A 13,512-nucleotide genomic window follows, 5' to 3' on the forward strand; every position below is an offset into this window, starting at 1 on the left:
GAGGGATATTCATCTTTGTATTGATTTCAGGAACTTGAACAAAGTGTCCTTAAAGGAAAATTATTCTCTTTTGAAGATGGACCATATTCTACAGAGGGTAGTTTGGTCTTCCAGGATGTCTCTTCTTGAGGGATACTAGGGCTATAACCAAATTTTGGTGCATGAAGCTGATCATTTGAAAACAAACTTCATGACACCATGGGGTACTTTTATGTATGCTAAGATGTCGTTTGGATTGAAGAATGCAGGAGCCACTTTTTAGCAAGCAATGGACATTACTTTCACCAACAAAAAGGATGTATTCCTGGTTATGTATTTGGATGATATCACTTTTTTTCCCAAATATGATGAAGAGCACTTGCATAATCTAAGAATTGTTTTTTTAGAGATGCATAAAATTTAGCATTTCGCTGAATCCAAAGAAGAGCTTATTCGCCATGGAGGAGGGAAAACTGTCGGGGCACATTATTTCCAAAGATGGTATGTGTATCGACCCTGCACGAGTTGAAGCAATCTAGCAATTAGAGTTTCCAAAAAAAAAGAGAGGTTCAATCTTTTAATGGAAAAATCAAATTTTTGAGGAGGTTCATCCCCAACCTTGTTGAACGTTTAAGAGAGATGTCCAATATGCTGAAGAAAGACAATGAGGTAAGATGGTCAGAAGATGCTAATAAATCATTTAATGCAGTTAAATTTTCATTGTCTAATGCTCCTACATTGATCAATCCTGATTATACTTCATATTTTATTATATTTTCATTTGCTTCTGAGCATACTTTAGTTGTTGTCCTAATGCAAAAGAGGGACCAGAAAAATGAACAACCAATAGCTTTTTTTAGTCGAACTATAAGAGATGCAGCACTAAAGTACAACATTATTGAGAAGAAAGCTTTAGCCTCAGTGAAAGCTCTTAAGGACTTTCGGGTTTACATTCTGCATTCAAACATTCTAGCTTATGTTCCAATAGCAACAATGAATGAAGTTATTATGTAGATGGATCTAGAAGGTAGGTGGGGAAAATGGATCGCAATGATGCTAGAATATGATCTGGAGATAAAGCCGAAAAAGTTGATAAAAGGACAAGGTTTGGTAAAGCTCATGGCTAAATCCAACTTGCATGCATTAGATATCAATCTAATTGTTGCCCTCTCTGAAGAAGATGTGGAAGACTCATAGGTACATGTATTAGAAATGTTTACTTCATCTCCTTGGTATTCTGACATTGTGTATGTATTGCAACATTTATATCCTCCACTGGAAGTGCCAAGAAGTAAGAGTAGATCATTAAATTGAAAGTTTCAAAATATTGTATTCTTGATGGTGTCTTGTTTTGGAAAGATCCGAGTGGTGTGTTGTTGAATTGTCTTGTAAAAAATGAAGCAAAAGATGTGATGAGTGACTTCCACGAGGGAGATTTTGGTGGCCACCTCTTTTGGAAAACTACAACCAACAAGATTTTGAGGGTTGGTTTTTATTGGCCAACTCTTTTTGCTGATGTGTATAAAACTGTGATGAGCTGTCATGAATGTCAGATTTTTTAGGGGAAAAGGAATTTGCAACCATTGCCATTGCAGCCCATTTCAGTCGCAGCACCATTCTAGCAATGGGGTCTTGATTTTGTTGGTGAGATCCATCCTTCATCATCAACCCAAGATAAATGGATCCTAACAACTACAGATTACTTCACGAAATGGATTGAAGTGATCCCAACCAGGCAAGCTATTGATTATGTAGTTATTCAGTTTATGGAATCTAATATTTTGTTAAGATTTGGCTACCCACAGAAGATAATCACTGATAATGCTGCTGCTTTTAAGTCAAAAAAATTGGTGGAATTCAGTGAAAAGTACCATATCACATTTGGGAAGTCAACTGCTTATCACCCACAAGGGAATGGGTTGGCTGAATCTTTGAATAAATCATTGATCAAAATAATCAAGAAGGTGTTGGAAGTTAACAAGAAAAACTGGCATAAAAACCTCATCAATGCTTTATGGGCGGACATAGTAAGTAACAAGAAATCCATAGGCATGTTGCCTTTTAGTTGGTGTACGAGTTGATACTATATTTTATTCATCTCTTGTTGTCCCGATACTAAATATTTTGTAGGAAGTGGAAAACGAACCGAATGATGTGCAACAAAGAATAAATCAGATGATTCACCTATAGCAAACCAGGGAGGAAGCTCTGCGGAATACTTCCAAACTTCAAGAAAGAATAAAGAAGATTTATGACTGCAAGACTAAAGAAGATAATTTCAACATGGGAGATGTAGTTCTTCATTGGGATGCACAGAATGAAGAAAAGGGAAAGTATGGTAAGTTTCAAAATGTGTGGAAAGGACCATACAGAATCCTAGCTTTGAGAGGCAAGAATGCTTATCTTCTAGGAGAAATGAATGGACAACATATTTAAGAGGAGAAAACAATGGTAGGCTTCTCAAGCACTACCTTACTTGAGAAATTTCTATAAATTTTTATTATCATTGTAAATACTAGTTTGCTTTCCTGTCAGAGGGTGAAGTGGCTATCATGGGAGCTTGAAGCCCAAGGAGAAGGCCATAAGGCTTCTTTGACCAGCCGCTCTTTTGAAAGATTCGGTTTGTTTTAATTTATTTGTCGAAGTCAGTTAGTCAGTTAGTTTTCAATTTTGAGTTTGGTATTTTTGTTTTGACTCCATGCCCAATGGATAAGGTTACTTGGTCTATAGTGTTCTTGACACCTCCTAAAGGAGCTTCCATCCCCAACTAGAGCCAATGTTAGTGTCTCCCAGTCCTACTAGTCACTGGTGATCAAATATGCTCTTAGAAGTTTTGTATTAGGGTCTCAAGTCAAATTTTTATCATTTCATTAGGTTTTCATAATAAAATTTGGTCACTGCCTAGTGTGTCTAGGTCTAGTACTGCTCCTTTCAAATTTTTTATGTTCTAGTCACTGCCATCACTCAGTTGAATTTGCCATCACTGAAAGGTCATCGTTATCATCTCAGTCATACCATCATGGTCCTCATTCAGCTTAGTGTCACCATCATGTCATTAGGGTTAAAGTTGTCAAAATCCATCATTTCATTCATAAATACAGCAAATGAAGGAGTTGTGATAGGGCTTTTCTCTAAAGGTTTTTGTTTCAAAATGTAATTTATTTCAAAATTATGTAATAATTCCTAAGTTCCAAAGCTGCAATCAAATGTACTAAAGCTACACAGTTTCCAAAGGCCAAGTGAAAATCATATGGTGGGCCACCCTATCACTACGAATACTTGACTTCTATAAGCTATAAAGACCATCTCAAAATCATTTCTCTTGCTCACTTCATTAGCAAAAGGCTTTCACTCACCAACAAGTCACCTCCATAGTGTTTTTAGAGCAAAAGACACTATAAAATTTAGTTTCAAGCAACTATGTTGTGTTTTCAGCAACCCACAATGCGCTTTCAGGTAGAAACACTGTGTTTTCTCTCCCATGGGCCCTAAAATTTGTTTTCAATGGTTTTCAAGAGAAATTGAAGTTTTCATCTACTTTTTGAACGTAAGTTCAAGCCACTTGACCCCTCCTGTCATTTTATTTCCTTCATTTCATGTTACATAAGCCTCCATTTGCCCCCACGTTGTGTTTTTCACAATTTTCCTAGTTGGACTGTATATAAATTCCCTAGACCAAATCCCACACCCAATTCATCCTATTCCACTTCCCAAAGTTCCCTAAAACCCAAACCCACTTCCCTAAATTTTCCTACCCTCATTTCCCTTCCCTAAACCCTTCATCCTATCCCCTCATCCACTTCCCTTGTCTTTCCCACTTGGGTTTTCCCTTGCACACTACCAACACGGAAGAAGAAAACAAGTCCTATAATAAAGGACGTCAAATTTCAAGGTATGAGCCACTCAGCCCCCATGAGTTGATGTCCTCTCCATTGTCCAAGAATTTTTTTCAAAATGTAGGGTGTTTAGTATTTTGTGAGTAGATTAAACAGGTCAAGTATAATGCCAAGTTAACCATGTTGTTTGCCACCAATCTTAGGAGAGATAAGGGCACTATTGCAGGGGTCAGTTTCACCATTTCTACTAAATCCATAGCAGCAGCCACAGGGATACCTAAGAGTGGATAAAAATGGTTTAAGAGCTTGGACTTGGATGTGAAAAAATACCAACCCTTCATCAAAGGTCACTATAAACACAACATTAAGAAGATTTTTCCTTTTGGGCAACTCCTTGAGAAGTTTTCCCCATTGATGAAGATCATTATGAAATGTGAGGGCAAGTTTTCTAGATTGTACAAGTATCATGTCAGGTTGCTCATGCATTTCACAGGGGTAAAACCACTTAATTTAACATACTACATGTACAAGAGCTTGGCTAAAATGGCAGAGAAGGTGCAACATAAACAAATTTATCATCAAACCAGCCTTTTTCACCATGTTCTCATCAAAATCATTTTATTGCATCAACTTGCACAAAATAACATCACTTGAGAGATATTCATGTAGTCAAATGTCTTTTTTCCTTTTTCTAGTCAAACTACAAGCCAAAGTACACCATAAACATCATCCAAGCATATGCAAATTGGCTCATCTAGCAGAACTATAGTCAAGAGGACACCTAGACCTGAGGTGACTCAAACATATCAGAGAGGAAGGAGGCTTGTGTTTACTCCACATACTGTGGAAGGGGCCAAGCTTACACCAACATAACAGGTATCACCATCACAACATGAAGCACCTTTGCAAGATGAGGAGCCATTCCATCTTGACACTGATATGGTTGACTTGAAGGTTAATGGGGAGCATAAGACAATGGAGTAGGTCATCAGGGAGAAATATGTTGATATCAAAGAGCTTAAAGACAGCCTGTCTAAGGCTAATTTCATGATTTCATTTCTAGAGTAGGGGAATACGTAATTGAAGGTAAATCAATTACTCTTGGATAAGAATAGCGTTAATGTTGGAAAAGAGGATGTGAAGGGAAAGGAAGTAGTTGATACAGATGATTTAGATGAGCATCAAGAGTAGGTGAAAAGGAAGAGGTGAAGAACTAGAGGGCTCAAGAGGGCACTTCAACAACAAAGAGAGCAAATGTCTTTAGTTGGCCTGGTTGTAGCAGAAATCAATGAGAATAGGGAGTTTTGTATTGATAAGGTGAATTTTCATTTGGAGAAGCTTCTTGAGAGGGACAATAGAGACAACAAGTTGCAAAGGCACATGGATTCTCATTACTACACAAGGAATTAGGTCTCCAAAGTCAAGATGAGACAGTTGAAGGAAAGACTCAAAGAAACCCTAATCAAGCCAAAAGAGAAGGTAAAGTTTGATTTACTTGCTGATTATTCCCTCATAGCATAGATTACCTACTTAGGACTTCATTGAGTAGCACTGGACCAATTTTGAAGAGATTTCGAAAAAATTTGGTTTTTTATGAATTTTTGGAAATTTTTAACACAGTCACAAGGTCAAAAACGCATCGTGCCCCACGATGTGCTTTTGAAGGAGGATAGCAAATGGTATTTTGTTTCCATATTTAGATTCCTCATGACTTGAACATCACTTATAGCCATTGGGATTAGACATTCAACAAGTTTTGGTAGGTGAAAAGCAAGGAAAAATTTAAGGATGGAAGTTTATCTTAAAGTTTAGAAACCTTGGCGAATCTTACTAGTCCCTAATATGAAAATTGTAAGATGTTTGGCAAAATTTTTGTAAAATTATTTATATCTCTAATGATTTTATATTAGTTTATATAAATTTTTGGCGATTTTTAAGGTAAAATAATTTTATACTATAAAATTTAGGCGATTCATTTTTAGAAGAATTGGAAATTGGTGTATCATTTTTTTTGGAAAAAACATGGAAAATTAGCCCACCTGCGAATATTAACCCCTAAAATTTTCCCGGGTGAAAAGGGTTGAAAACGACTAAACAACCACCTCTCTGCCTTCTTTTTGAAGAGCACACTGCACTTTTGAGAGTACCTTTGGGAGAATTAATTTTTGGAGGGCTAGAAGAAACACTTCTCAGCTCTTGAATATTCCATCATGTAGAAGACATCCACATATTTCCAATGAGCCATCAAGGTCATAATTTGGACCCCGGGAAGGCCTCCAAAAGTAAATTTTCTCAAATTCGTTGTACTTTCTCCTGGCATGCTGCGCTTTTTCCTGAAGACACTTTTTCTCAGTTTTATCAGCTGGATTCGAGTTTTTATGATGTAATTACTTGTCCTTGATGTAATTATGATGTAATTAAGGGTAAATAGGCTTGTTAGGTTGTTTTTATGTAAATTTAGGCCTCATTTATGAGGGCAGTTCAATCAAAGTTTAAATGGAGGATTTGTTTTAACCTCCCTAAACATTAGGGTTTTGTTTGAACACCTCATCTATCAGTTCCTAAACTCATGGATTCGACCCCTGAGAGAAGGGAGATGTTTTTTTGGTATATATGTATCTATCTTTCAGTCATAGAATAGGTTGGACATCAGAGGTGAGAACACTTGTAGCTTGTATTTCAACTCTTTATTCAAGAGATCAAAGGAGAAATTTGCAGCTATTGTCTAGGAATTCATGTACAGTGAGTTTGTGATGATGTATTTCCTCTGTTATAGATTTTTATGAATGATATACATCTCTCTTTTCCATATCTTATTTCTTTAGTGATTTTCCTTAAAGGTTATAAGCATAATTCTTTGCATAAAGCTCTGTTTTGATGGGAATATCATTTGGTGTAATTTTTCTTCTTCCTTAATGAATTCATGGTGCACATGCTCATTAAGACCTTTTTCTTCTTTCAAACACTACACTACACCGACAAAGCCTAAAGCCATCAAAAAATCATTGCTACCTTGCTCCTCTATATCTTTGCTACTGTAACCCTTTGATCCTTTGACCTATCTACCTGCTTTTCATCCCTAATCCAACATCAAAACCATAAATTTTAAAACCCTAGAGCTGAACATATCTAACCTAATTTTTTTTCTCACTCGAGTCATATTTGGCTGTGAATTTCATAAAGAGATCCATCTCTGGTTTAACAGGGCTAGTTGTTGAACCCTAAGTGGTTCGAGGTTACCTCTTTTGATCTTCATTCTTAACCTTGGGATATTGTGGAGGATAACACAATATATATTTTTTAAATGCTAAAAATACAAGGAAATAATAAATTTTAAAACATTATTTGACTAATTTGAATTTGAATAATTTAGATTTAAATGTGCGTATGAAATTATTTTTAAAATAAAAATATTATAAAATTTAGTTTAGTTTAGTTTGTTATTTATTTATTTATTATAATTTGATTTATTTTTATTGAAAATTTCTATATAAAATAATTATAAAATGATTAGGTATAAAAATATGTTGTATTTAAAATCAAAACAATAAACAAATTATCATTTTGAAGAATTTCAAAATTGAAAAAGCAAAGTTAAAATATTTTATAGAATTTATCTATATATTATTATAATTACTTTTTTTCTTGCTAAAATAAAATGGAATTTGGATTTATAATAAAGGAAAATTATTGCTTCGAACATATTTGAATATTTATAAAAAGATATTTTTGAGGAATAAATAAATTTTATAATTCGCTTAAACACAAGTATTGAGAGGATTTGTTTTTTTAAAAGATATATATGATAGCTCAATCGAGCCTCTTTTTAACCATGTTAAGAGATCGATCAAGGGTTTATTAAACCCTCGATCGAGCATTTTAAGTGCTTGATCGAGCTGTTGAGGGCCTAAAAGTCAGAGTTTTAGCTCCTCTTCTACAAATTTTTCTGCAATGTCATTTGGTACCCTAGCGAACTCTAAGCAGAATTTGTCCTTAAGTGGCGGAGTTGATCATGTTGGATTCGAAAAGGAACCCTCTATCCAATGGCATATGTGTTTGACATTTTTGAAATCATATGATATTTTCTATCTGATTTTGTTTACAGATAATGCTTGAATTTTTTTTGTACAGTTTCAAATGGGATGAATAAAAAATCAATAAAATAAAATATACACAACCAAAAAGTTTCAAAAGATCCCACTATCTTCATTTAGAGTCCTCTTCTAAAGGGTACTCTTGGTTTTTCAATTTATTTAAAGAACACATATGTCTCCAAATGCAATTGAAATATTACTTGGCCAACTTCTAAAAATAATTAAAAATACAATTTTCCATAAAAAATAAAATTTTAATATGAAAAAACTTAGTTCTCTCCGTGTATATCATGCTCATATATATATATATATATATATATTAAATTACACATTTTAGACTAAGTTATGCTATGTGAACACACGCATACCTCTTAAGTTTTACAAAAAATTGCAAGGATATATATTGAATTTAATTCAAAATTGAGAGATTATATGACACTAAATATTTTTGCAAAAAATATCATTAGGACAACAACATAATTCTCCACATATTTTTTTTTACTTCGAATCAAAATTCACAATGCTTATATGATTTTTGAGGGCTGCAATTTGATAAATGAGGAAAAACTTGAAATTTCATCACACATTTGGCCCAAAGGTGTAACCCATTTTCATGCATTCACCCTAAGGTTGTCTCTTGATCATATCATCTTGTTGTTGTCTAGCCACCCTCAACAACTCAACAAAATCCAAAAAATTATCAAGCAATTGACCAACATCACAACTGGAAGAGATTGAAGATCTATCATTTCGAGAAAATTCCACTGAACCTATCTTGCTACCACGCCTAGAGGCTTGTCCCAATCCGCAATATCAACTAGGAAATTTTCTCATGAAATAACTAGAAAGCCTCATAATCGCTTGGATAATCGTGACTAAAACATTTCCATGAACCAAGTCGAGGAAATAATTCCAAATCCCACCCAAATTTTTCCGAAAGATGATGAATAGACTGGGAAATGAAAGCCCAAGATGACGCTAATAACCCCATCCCATAACTTGAAGGAATAAACACATTAGAGGAAATTTCAGCCTAAAAGTAGCCTCATAAGGAATAATTATAAAATAGTAGTTAAAATACATTGAAATAAACACATTAGAGGAAATTTCAACCTACAAGTAGCCTCATAAGGAATAATTATAAAATAATAGTTAAAATACATTGATTGGTATATTTTTTTCCAATGTTTAGGGATAGGGCTATATCGATTAGTTCATGGGCGGGGATACGTATCCCTCCAATGTCGGTCTTCAGTTTCGATCCAGTGACGAAAATGCCCAGACAGTACATATTATGGATGAAGCTCTCGGGCCTGCCCCTGGAATTATGGACTAGGACAGCAATCTCGAATATTGCAAACACCATTGGCAAGCTCCACTACTTAGATGAAGGTTGTCTCGTGGGCACGAACAAGCACACATCATGGGTTCCTGTCGAAAAAACTTTTACAGGGGGACTTCCATAATATATTGACATATACTGGGTGGTCCCTTTCATATTTCTTTGTTGTCATGGGACGGAACACCTAAGGTATGATTGCCTAGATCGACATGGCCGGAATGTACGCCCTCCTCTGCAATTTGCTGGAAGATGCGACCACTTCAAAGAAAACAACACCACCCTCCATGAAAAGGCAGGTAATCACTCTCCTCCATCTTCTAAATCTCCCTCTCAAACCAACAATCTCGCTCTGAACATGAATTCCCCGCTACTTGACATCCTTGTTCATAAGACCAAGCCATTGAATACTCTGCCCCATCGCTCCCCTCACTTTCTGCATCGCATTCCCCGCCACTCCATCAACCCGGTCATTAAATCCTCCTCTCACACCACCTCTCAGAAACTGTTGTTTCTTATAAACCAATCTCCCAAAACTCTTGTTCCACCGTTAACTCCTGTATCGTCTGCTGACCCGAACTATTCCTCCCCCATCATTTTTGGACCTCCATCTGGGCGTGCCTTCAGCTGGCTTGATGGATCTCCAGATTTCTCCTCCACTATCTCACAGGTCTCTTTTCCAAACATTTCATCTCATCCTTTCTGCTCTCCATAGAGGAGATCTACAACTCTAGTCACTCTGTCAGATGCCTCGATTAATCTCACCCACTGCTGGTACAGAGTCTTCACTCTGTGTTTTATAATTGTTTTATAATTGACTCTACATGTGAATATCTCCATGGGAGACCGATTGGTTATCAGAGTAATACTCTTTTTTGTGCAAGAGGATGACTAAGTTATACAGGTCACTAGCAAATCTCACAATCGGTTCTACCTTATTGAGTAGGAACTTTAGATTTCGCAGGTTTTGCTCCTCAATTTCATCAGAGGGGCGAACAATTGCTCAACTTGCACTACCGTAGAGCACTATTAATTTCGCCTATTGTATGGCTCAAAGGTTTATTTTGGATCCACCTGATCCAAGTGATCATTGTATTTCCTTTACAGCAAGAGAAACTTTTTTTTCTGTTTGAAAAAAATGGTTGGTTTTTCCATTCTGACAAAAATAATAATGGAAACTGATATAATAATAATCTTAATATTATCAATCTGAATGAAAAATTTCTGAGAGTCCATCGCACCTGCTTCAAAATTAATTGAAAATTTTCTAAGAGACTACCCGGTTCTAAATTAATTTATCTTAAACTCGGATTTGTATAAGACCAAAAGGCGCACCCTATGCCAGCATCGCGTATCGAATCGTTTGATTTTTTTGTCCTGAGATATAAATCGAATCGTGCATTAATTCCCTGAGCTTCGGCCAAAAGCTTCGATAAAGATACAGCAAATCACGAATCAGTGCTGCATATTTTCTCGCCAATTCCCTGAATTAAAGACAAGATGGTCAAAAAGAACCGCTGGCCCTCGAAACTTCCAAGGCTACCTGGAGATGATGAAATGAACTATGTTCCCACCATCCAGTAAGTCTTTTGATTCTAGAAATTCTCCCCCTTCTGAATTCAGACGCCAATTAGGATTACCATAATTTTCCTTCAGTGCCATCTGATTAATATTGCATCTGCCGCTCCTTAGTAACGTTGTTTCATGTTCCTCTCTCGGCTGTGAGGTGAATCTCAAAGAATTAGCAAAGCGTTCCCGAAATGCTGAGTATAACCCTCAGGTAACCAGAAACTTTAGAATACAGCATAAATATATGTTTTAATATCTTTTTTATAGTTCTGTTTGCCTGAAAAGCAAATATTCTGAAAGAAATTTATGATCTTAACCTCGTGAAACGATCGCTTACAGATTTCTAATGTGTTTTTTCGTTTCATTGGAGCTGTAATAGAACTTTCATGGACTTTTCCTGCGAATAAGACAGCCTAAAACCACATCATTGATATTTAAAACTGGAAAACTGGTGAGATTTTATTCAAATCCCGACTGCTTGCTATTCCTTCTTGATCTTTAATAGAATCTTCTTTGATCTTTAATAGAATTTTGATCTTTAATAGAATTTCTCGAGTTATAAGGTAAAAATATTTTGAAGATCTGTGCAGGAGCTAGAACTTTAAAAGAGGCCATAATTGCTGCAAGAAAGGTAAGATATGAAGATTATTAATGGAGAGTGCTTTAATTTGGTTTCCTACAAATAATTTATCTGGTGATTGGTACTTTTATGTCACAGCATGCTCGTATAGTTCAGAAATATTTCCCGGACGTGAAATTTCAGGTATTCGAGATATAATTTGAATTTGGGGCTGTGAATGAAATAATTCCAGATTAATTAACTTTCTGCAAATGCAATTGCAGAACTTTGAATTCCAAAATATTGTGGCAAGCTGGAAGGTAAACTTTCCCATAAGCTTGGATAAACTTGACCACTATCGCAGGAATGAAGAAGATGTTGACATCCGTGTAAGTAACTTTTGAGAGCCTAAAATTTCACTGCTATTTTCTTTATACTATTTGAAGTTTACTGTTCCAGTCTATCCACAGTTCCATCCAGAAAGTTTTCCAGGCTTGTACTATTCCTCCAAGAAACACGGTGTCACGCTTTCAGTGTTCAAAACCGGGAAAGTTTGTATTATTGGTGCGAAGGTCAGTTTTCTTTGCATTTGGGTTTAAATGGATCTAATGATATTCTGTCTGACATTGATTTTAGCCTCCCCATTTTATTTGTGCTCAGAACTTTAACATTTGTTGTTTGTGTCAGAGGCCTGAGGTTTTTCCTGTAGTGCTTCGGGAAATGTACCCGATTCTAAAGAGATGTCTGGACAAGGAGCATTTCAAGTAAAAAAAAAATTATATCCATGTCTTGAAGTAAAAATGGTACTAAATTTAATTATAAAAATGATATATCAATTAGTATATAAAGGTAATAGCGTGTTTATGAGAAAATTATTCATAATGGAAAAACTTATAATCAGGTTATATTGAATTTTATGTTTTACCTAATATTTTAAATTAGGTAATAGTTAATAGATATTTATATTATTTTCATAAATTTTCGTAATATTTTAATTATTTAATTTCCAATGAAATTTTGTTTCCACACTTTATCCCATTAATATAAATATAGGATGTTTCTATATTAATTTATCATTAGGATGTTCCTATATTAATTTATTATTGTTGTGCGAGAAACAAAGTATATTACACTTATGTTTGGAAAATATGTTATTGCGACAAACCAAACCTAATATTATCTTAAACAATTAAATTAGATAGAACATTTTATTTAGATATTAGAGAATTAATTATTTTATAAATTATTTTTTTTATATTTAAATAATTAATTTATTTCATGATGTTTGATGTTTTGGAAATTGGTGAATGTTGTTATTGTTGTTGTTGTTGTTTTATTTAATCTACATGAGATTTGAACTTTAATTTCATGATTTATATAATACTTCATAACAAGATAATTGACAATTAGGCTGCCCCATAAACATGACTGCTCAATATTATTATTAAACTCATGAAAAATTTGTTTTTTTTAACAATGATTATTTTATTTTTATAGTAATTACTTCAGAAAAAAAATATGTTTTTGATTTCAAAATTTTCAATTAATCATCTTTCTATAAAATCTCAATTTCCTTTCTTTCTATAAATATTTTTCACATCATAACTTCTTAAATTTTCATGTCATAATATTTTTTATTACATTAATAGGCATGAATATTTTGGAATAGAACTTTTTAGAATTTTAACTTAATTATTAATTTAAGCCCGTGTCTATTTTGGAATAAGGCTTATAAAATTTAAGCCTACATATCTCTACTTGATTATTTTTCATATGAAAAAGACCACATAAATACCTAAACACTTTGTCCTTCTCACAGTAATAGAGTAACCCAACCTTGGATTTTTGCAATAATTACAATATACTTTATATAATTTTTTGATAGTTTTGAAATAATCTTTATATGTGAAATACTTGTGCGTTGAGTGACTCACAGGAGTCTAATCAACGAGGGTAATAGTTGCAATGCATCATAGTCCCTTCCTTTATCACTAATTAATTGATTAAGGTAATGTTTATTTTTGTGGGGCTCTCATTTTCTTATTATTCGAGATTTTGTCATTATTTAAGTGTTCACTTAAGTGTGAGAAGTGTGGAGTGTTGAGGGATAGTAGAATTTTTAATTGTGCAGTGAAC

General features: G+C 34.4%; 1 pseudogene; it reads left to right on the forward strand.

Moving 5' to 3' along the window:
- LOC149167066 (1-phosphatidylinositol-3-phosphate 5-kinase FAB1A-like) overlaps window positions 1–12,144 on the forward strand; it is a 37,943-nt pseudogene extending 25,799 nt beyond the window's left edge.
- The last annotated feature ends 1,368 nt before the right edge of the window (window positions 12,145–13,512 follow it).

The sequence above is a fragment of the Pinus tabuliformis genome, chromosome 5_1 (genome assembly GCF_031772625.1).
Source record: "Pinus tabuliformis cultivar Carrire ecotype Pingquan chromosome 5_1, CPIR1, whole genome shotgun sequence".
Taxonomy (NCBI): domain Eukaryota; kingdom Viridiplantae; phylum Streptophyta; class Pinopsida; order Pinales; family Pinaceae; genus Pinus; species Pinus tabuliformis.